This window comes from Schistocerca nitens, chromosome 8, assembly GCF_023898315.1.
Source record: "Schistocerca nitens isolate TAMUIC-IGC-003100 chromosome 8, iqSchNite1.1, whole genome shotgun sequence".
Classification (NCBI taxonomy): Eukaryota; Metazoa; Arthropoda; class Insecta; order Orthoptera; family Acrididae; genus Schistocerca; species Schistocerca nitens.
This window is the reverse complement of record NC_064621.1, coordinates 475,570,832-475,578,698: the sequence shown is the minus strand read 5'-3', so window position 1 is coordinate 475,578,698 and position 7,867 is coordinate 475,570,832. Positions and strand designations below refer to the sequence as shown.

The 7,867-nt window shown below is 46.1% G+C and overlaps 1 pseudogene; it reads right to left on the bottom strand.

Annotated features, from left to right (window-relative positions):
• Window positions 1–3,098: 3,098 nt before the first annotated feature.
• On the bottom strand, window positions 3,099–3,215 carry LOC126199745 (5S ribosomal RNA; annotated as a pseudogene).
• Window positions 3,216–7,867: the final 4,652 nt, after the last annotated feature.

Here is a 7,867-nt window from a genome sequence, read left to right as displayed (position 1 = left end):
GGCAGAAAATCCTAAGAAATTCTGGTATTATGTCAAAGCGGTAGGAGGATCAAAACAAAATGTCCAGACACTCTGTGACCAAAATGGTACTGAAATAGAGGATGACAGACTAAAGGCCGAAATACTACATGTGTTTCTCCAAAGCTGTTTCACAGAGGAAGACCGCACTGTAGTTCCTTCTCTAGATTGTCGCACAGATGACAAAATGGTAGATATCGAAATAGACGACAGAGGGATAGAGAAACAATTAAAATCGCTCAAAAGAGGAAAGGCCGCTGGACCTGATGGGATACCAGTTCGATTTTACATAGAGTACGCGAAGGAACTTGCCCCCCTTCTTGCAGCGGTGTAACGTAGGTCTCTAGAACGTAGAGTTCCAAAGGATTGGAAAAGGGCACAGGTCATCCCCGTTTTCAAGAAGGGACGTCGAACAGATGCGCACAACTATAGACCTATATCTCTAACGTCGATCAGTTGTAGAATTTTGGAACACGTATTATCTTCGAGTATAATGACTTTCCTGGAGACTAGAAATCTACTCTACAGGAATCAGCATGGGTTTCGAAAAAGACGGTCGTGTGAAGCCCAGCTCGCCCTATTCGTCCACGAGATTCAGAGGGCCATAGGCACGGTTTCACTGGTAGATGCCGTGTTTCTTGACTTCTGCAAGGCGTGCGATACAGTTCCCCACAGTCGTTTAATGAACAAAGTAAGAGCATATGGACTATCAGACCAATTGTGTGATTGGATTGAGGAGTTCCTAGATAACAGAACGCAGCATGTCATTCTCAATGGAGAGAAGTCTTCCAAAGTAAGAGTGATTTCAGGTGTGCCACAGGGGAGTGTCATGGGACCGTTGGTGTTCACAATATACATAAATGACCTGGTGGATGACATCGGAAGTTCACTGAGGCTTCTTGCAGATGATGCTGTGGTGTATCGAGAGGTTGTAACAATGGAAAATTGTACTGAAATGCAGGAGGATCTGCTGCGAATTGACGCATGGTGCAGGGAATGGCAATTGAATCTCAATGTAGACAAGTGTAATGTGCTGCGAATACATAGAAAGATAGTTCCCTTATCATTTAGCTACAAAATAGCAGGTCAGCAACTGGAAGCAGTTAATTTCATAAATTATCTGGGAGTACGCATTAGGAGTGATTTAAAATGGAATGATCATATAAAGTTCATCGTCGGTAAAGCAGATGCCAGACTGAGATTCACTGGAAGAATCCTAAGGAAATGCAATCCGAAAACAAAGGAGTAGGCTACAGTACGCTTGTTCGCCCACTGCTTGAATGCTGCTCGGCGGTGTGGGGTCCGTACCAGATGGGGTTGATAGAAGAGATACAGAAGATTCAACGGAGAGCAGCGCGCTTCGTTACAGGATCATTTAGTAATCGTGAAAGCGTTACGGAGATGATAGATAAACTCCAGTGGAAGACTCTGCAGGAGAGACGCTCAGTAGCTCGGTACGGGCTTTTGTTAATGTTTCGAGAACATACCTTCACCGAAGAGTCAAGCAGTATATTGCTCCCTCCTACGTATATCTCGCGAAGAGACCATGAGGATAAAATCAGAGAGATTTGAGCCCACACAGAAGCATACAGATAATCCTTCTTTCCACGAACAATACGAGACTGGAATAGAAGTGAGAACCGATAGAGGTACTCATGGTACCCTCCACCACACACCGTGAGGTGGCTTACGGAGTATGGTTGTAGATGTAGAGGTAGACAGCACGCTGATTGAGATGAGGTAACGACAGACATTATGAAACACATCTAACGTACAGGTTCCAATCTTTGCTGACCAAGGTTACAAGGAAAACTAGTTGTCTGTGCTTACTTATGATAATCTATAGTAGTCTACAGCAGTTTTAACAGTTATACATCTCCAGTGGCAGGCGACAACGGCCTTATGTTACATCAGAACAAATGTTTATTGACGAAATTTTAGGATACGTTGGGAGAAAAGCACCTTCTTCCTGAAGTAACCGATTACTTTTAGGTCGAATGTGCGCGTTCGATCTCAGATTTACGAAAAGAATTGAGAACTCAAAGCACTACATCTCAAGGTAACGATGCTATTACTGTCACACCGCTCGAAGTGGAGTACACGTGGTGAGATGCAAAAGGGTGGCGAGAACTAGTGGATGCGCAGTCTGTACAAGCGGCAAAATGACGAAGGCACTCTGCCGGGCTCTGCTCAGCTCCACTCCCGTGGTACCCGATCGTCGCGTCGCCAGGGAGCAGGGAGCGGGGAGCGGGGAGCCCTTACAGCCAGACGTTCTAACAAGAGCCGCGCACCGCCGGCAGCGGGCTGCGTGTAGCGGCGCGGACTACAATACGGAGCAGACGAGTGAGGAAGCAGCGCGGCGCTGCGGAAAAGGCGCGGCGGAAACGGCGCCGGAAAGAAGAGCGTGTGGGCGTTTCGCGGGGGCGGCGGGGGCGGTGGGGCGAGGAGGCGGCGGCAGGCAGTCGGCAGTCAGCAGGCGGCTGTGGCTTCCTCACTGCCTGGAGACCGCAGCCCGCGGCTAACGAACCGAGCAGCGCAGCGCGCGCACAGGCGCACACGCCGACAGCTACGTGGGCGGAGTTAGCGCTGACTAAGAGGCGCAGGCGGAGGACTACGTGTGCTAACACTGGCAGGTCACTCGAAACTCATGAACTGAGGCAGGTAAAGGTAAAATGTTGAGAGACCTATGAAAACTGCTCTAGTTTGCAAAGTTAAACAAGTACGATGGGCGGTCAGTAAGTAATACAGGTACATCTATCCCTGGAGGTGTATTCCAAGCAGAGAGCTGTCACTGATTTTCTTTCGGCGGGTAACCTGAGCATCGTAAATATTGATAGGTGATTGCAGAATGCTTATGGATACTTTACAGTGAACTAAAGCACTCCGCCTTCAGGCCACAAGTGGCCCATCGGAACCATCCGACCGCCGTGTCATCCTCAGATGAGGATGCGGATAGGAGGGGCGTGTGGTCAGCACACCGCTCTCCCAGTCGTTCTGATGGTTTTCTCTGACCGGAGCAGCTACTATTCGATCGAGTAGCTCCTCAATTGGCATCACGAGGCTGAGTACACCCCGAAAAATGGCAACAGCACATGGCGGCTAGATGGTCACCCATCAAAGTGCCAGCCACGCCCGACAGCGCTTAACTTCGGTGATCTCACGGGAACCGGTGTATCCACTGCGGCAAGGCCGTTGCCGCTCATCACTGTAATAAAGTCGCTCAAACAGGTCGATTTTCCCGCGTGCACACATCTCTGACACCAGCAGTGTTGGAATGTGTGGACACTGTCAATCGAAGTGATCGACGGATCACAGTCTCCCGGCGGAGGTTCGAGTCCCCCCTCGGGCATGGGTGTGTGTGTGTGTGTGTTTGTCCTTAGCAAAATTTAGGTTATGTGTAAGCTTAGGGACTGATGACCTTAGCAGTTAAGTCCCATAAAACTTCACACACATTTGAACATTTGGATCACAGTCAGACCCCTCACTGCTCTCTGTTGATAATACTGACAAACTCGTCCACCAGTTGGAGTACGCAAAAACGTATGCCCAATGGGTTACTCGCCGTCCAAAAGAAGAGCATAAGGAGCAAAAGAGAACCATCTGTTAGAAACTGTTTGCACGTTTGATGCTGATCGAGCCAATTTTCCGTCGAAGATCTTCGCAGGCGGAGAAACATAGCTTCATCACTTCGAATCGGAAACAAAACTGCAATCGCTAGGCCGGCCGGTGTGACCGAGCGGTTCTAGGCGCTTCAGTCTGCAACCGGGCGACCGCTACGGTCACAGGTTCGAATACTGCCTTGGGCATGGGTGTGTGTGTGATGTCCTTAGGTTAGTTAGGTTTAACTAGTTCTAAGTTCTAGCTGACTGCTGACCTCAGATGTTAAGTCCCATAGTGCTCAGAGCCATTTGATTTTTTTTTTTTTTTTTTTTTTTTTTTGCAGTCCCTACACTGATGCTATATCACCTCCCCTCCGAATAAAAAGTTCAAAGCCACACGTACAGCCGATTGAGTCATGGCGACTGTCTTTTGGGACTCTGAAGGCGTTATTCTGTTTGATATCCTTCGTCATAGACCAACGATCAACTCTGAAGTGTTTTATGCTTCCCTCAGGAAACTGGAGAAACGACTGTCCCAAAAATGCTGACGAACTCCTCATTATTCATGACAACCCAAGGCCACAAACACGCCTGTGTACCCTACAGAAGCTCACAGCTGAAATGTTCTTCCTCATCCAGCTTACAGCACATGTCTCGCCCCAAGTTAACGATGCACTGTGCATGGGAAGGAGTATGATGAAAGGGAAGTTGTTGATGCTGTAAGACTTTGGCTCCGACGTCAACCAGTACGGTGGTACCACATGGGCTTACTCTCAATAAGTTGCGTGAGGTCGTGTCATTGAACGGAGATAATGTTGAAAAATAGGGTTTTCTGTCCAAAATAGTGGAATAAACCCAACCAGCTTTCAGAAAGCAGTGTGTCACATTATTATTTGAACGCACCTCTTTTGAAAAGGAAAGAGTCAGGCCGCTCTCGAGTTTCTGACGAAAATGTCGCATGAATTTACACACCTTTCCTACTTATTCCTACAAAATAAACTCGTCGTGCCAGTCGAGGAATACAGATGCTTACAATAACAATTTGGCGTGCTTTCAGGCGTCGGTTGGTTATGAAGCCATACAAATTACAGCTGTTGCACGATCTACGACATGACGACAAACTCAAAGGTGTAGCATTTTCTAACGAGCTGCGAGGTGTGCAACTTCACTTCCGCCGTTTGCCGATAGGTGGTGATAACGGTAAGTAGCGGTGGAAAGAAACAGATCGCAGATTTCAGGCATTTAGCTTGGACCTCGGTCAAGATAACCTCATTCAAACATTAGGCGACTGCGCCTGCATCATAAAGTTGTTCTTGATTGAAAATGTCGGTTTACGAGCCTAATTTTCGTCATTTGTGGGAGGTGTTACTGTTTTGTTTCAATATGAAGATAACAGCGGCTGAGTCTCATCAAATGCTCTCACGTACGTATGGTAAGGACGCTATTAGTGAAAGAACGTGTCGTGAGTGGTTTCAACGCTTCAAGAATGGTGATTTTAACGTCGTAGGCCGGCATAGTGGTGGAAGAGAGAATGTTTCCGAAGATGCAGAATTGGAGACATATCTGAGTGAAGACTCTCGTCAAACTCCAGAAGAATTGCCACGATTGGTGGGAGTGACACAAAAACCCATTTCAAAACGTCTCAATGCTATGGGCGTGATTCAGTAAGAAGGAACTTGGGTCCCGTGTGAGCTGAAACCAAGAGACGTTGAACGGCGTTTGTGTGCTTCGGAGGCAAAAACGGAAGGGATTTCTGCGTCGCATTGTGACCGGGGACGAAAAATGGGTTCATTACGATAACTCTAAACGGAAAAAATCATGAGGGTATCATGGCCATGATTCCACGTCGACGGCCAAACCGAATATTCACGGCTCCAAGATCATACCGTGCATTTGGTGGATCCACCTCGGCGTCATGTACTATGAGGTGTTAAAACCAAGTGAATCAATCACAGGTGCTCGTTATCGAAAGCATTTAATGCGTTTGAGCAGAGCATTAAAAAACAAACGGCTGCAATACAGCGAGAGGGACGATTAAGTGATTTTGCAGCACGACAACGCTCGACCCCACGCTCCAAAAGAGGTCAAAACGTACTTGGAAACGTTAAAATGGGAGTCCTACCCCACCCGCCTCTGACTATCATCTGTTTAGATCAATGGCGCATGGCCTGGGTGACCAACACATCTGATTTCATGAAGAAGTCACATATTGAATGGATTTGTGGATCGCTTCAGAAGATGATAAATTTTTTCGAAGCGGCGTTCCTACACTGCCCGAAAGATAAGAGAAAGTAGTGGCCAGCGACGGAAAATACTTTTCATGATACATGTGTAAGCAATTTGTTTCATTAAAGACTCAAATGTTGGAGAAAAAACGGCGGAAGCAAAGTTGTACACCTTGTACAACTATAATACTTCCGCGCAACGCGTCGTGTTCTGTGGTGAAACGGCTTCCCACCACAGTGGGAAATGAAAGAAATATAACGTTCGAATTTGGGGCCTATAGAACCCACACGCACGCAATGAACATGCATTAGATTTGCCTAAGGTCAATTTGTGTGGTTTAAGTTTCATCTGTATACGGCCCAGTCTTCCTTGTTGGAAACACGGTTGAGGTTCAGCGGTATGTTGCTATGTTACAAAATCAGTTGTTTGCGATGCTGAATGAAAACAACTTAATCTTTCCACAAGACGGGGCAACCCCTCAGTATAATCGCTAATTTGCTGAATATCTGAATGAAACTCTAACGAGCCGTTGGATTGACCATCAAACAAGCGACGACTTACTACTTCTCAGCTGCCCTCCGCGGTCACCGGATTTGATGCCCTGTGACTTTTTCATGTGGGGTTCGTTAAAGACAACGTTTATGCACTAATAATACCACAGAACCTGGAAGAGGGACGATGGACATGCTTTGGCGTGTGCGAATGGAATTCGAGTATCGATGTGATATTGTTCGGGTCGGTGATGAAGGATATGTTACACAGGTGTAACCTAAACTCGAGAGGTTCATAAATGTGTCCGAGGTTTCATAGATGCATGTTTTACAGTTTAAAAAATACATGCATTTTAATGTAAACAGCGTGAGTCACCTAACGTTACCGCTGGATATATTTCGTAAACCACATCAAATACTGACGAACAGATTCCACAGACCGAACATGAGGAGAGGGGCTAGTGTAATTGTTTAATACAAACCATACAAAAATGCACGGAAGTATGTTTTTTAACACAAACCTACGTTTTTTTAAATGGAACCACGTTAGTTTTGTTAGCACATCTGAACATATAAACAAATACGTAATCAGTGCCGTTTGTTGCTTTGTAAAATGTTAATTACATCCGGAGATATTGTAACCTAAAGTTGACGCTTGAGTACCACTCCTCCGCTGTTCGGTCGTGTGTATTGGAGAGCACCGAATTACGTAGGGATCCAAAGGGAACGGTGATGGACCTTAAGTACAGAAAATACTGGAACAGCACATTACGTCCACATGCTAACACCTTTTTATTGGTCTTTTTCACTGACGCCCATGTACAATACCATGAGGGGTGAGGTACACGTACACACGTGGTTTCCGTTTTCAATTACGGAGTGGAATAGAGTGTGTCCCGACATGTCAGGCCAATAGATGTTCAATGTGGTGGCCATCATTTGCTGCACACAACTGCAATCTCTGGCGTAATGAATGTCGTACACGCCGCAGTACAGTTCCCTTTGGATCCCTACGTAATTCGGTGCTCTCCGATACACACAATCGAACAGCGGAGGAGTGGTACTCAAGCGTCAACTTTAGGTTACAATGCAACAAACGGCACTGATTACGTATTTGTTTATATGTTCAGATGTGCTAACAAAACTAACGGGGTTCCATTTAAAAAAACGTAGGTTTGTGTTATAAAACATACTTCCGTGCATTTTTGTATAATTTGTATTAACCAATTACACTAGCCCCTCTCCTCACGTTCGGTCTGTGGAATCGATTCGTCAGTATTTGATGTGGTTTACGAAATATATCCAGCGGTAATGTTAGGTGACTCACCCTGTATATAGACTATACATTCATTTTGAATCGCTGTAAGGTTATACAAGCTGTCCCTCTCAAGTGACATGAAGCGCATTTTATCTGGTGTTTCGGTAAGTATTCCCAATCTCGTTTTTCGTTTTTGCAATGTGTAGCTGAAGTCTATTCAAACAAATACTGGTAGTCACACATTTCATGAGACGCACAGTGCCTTCTTTCCCGTT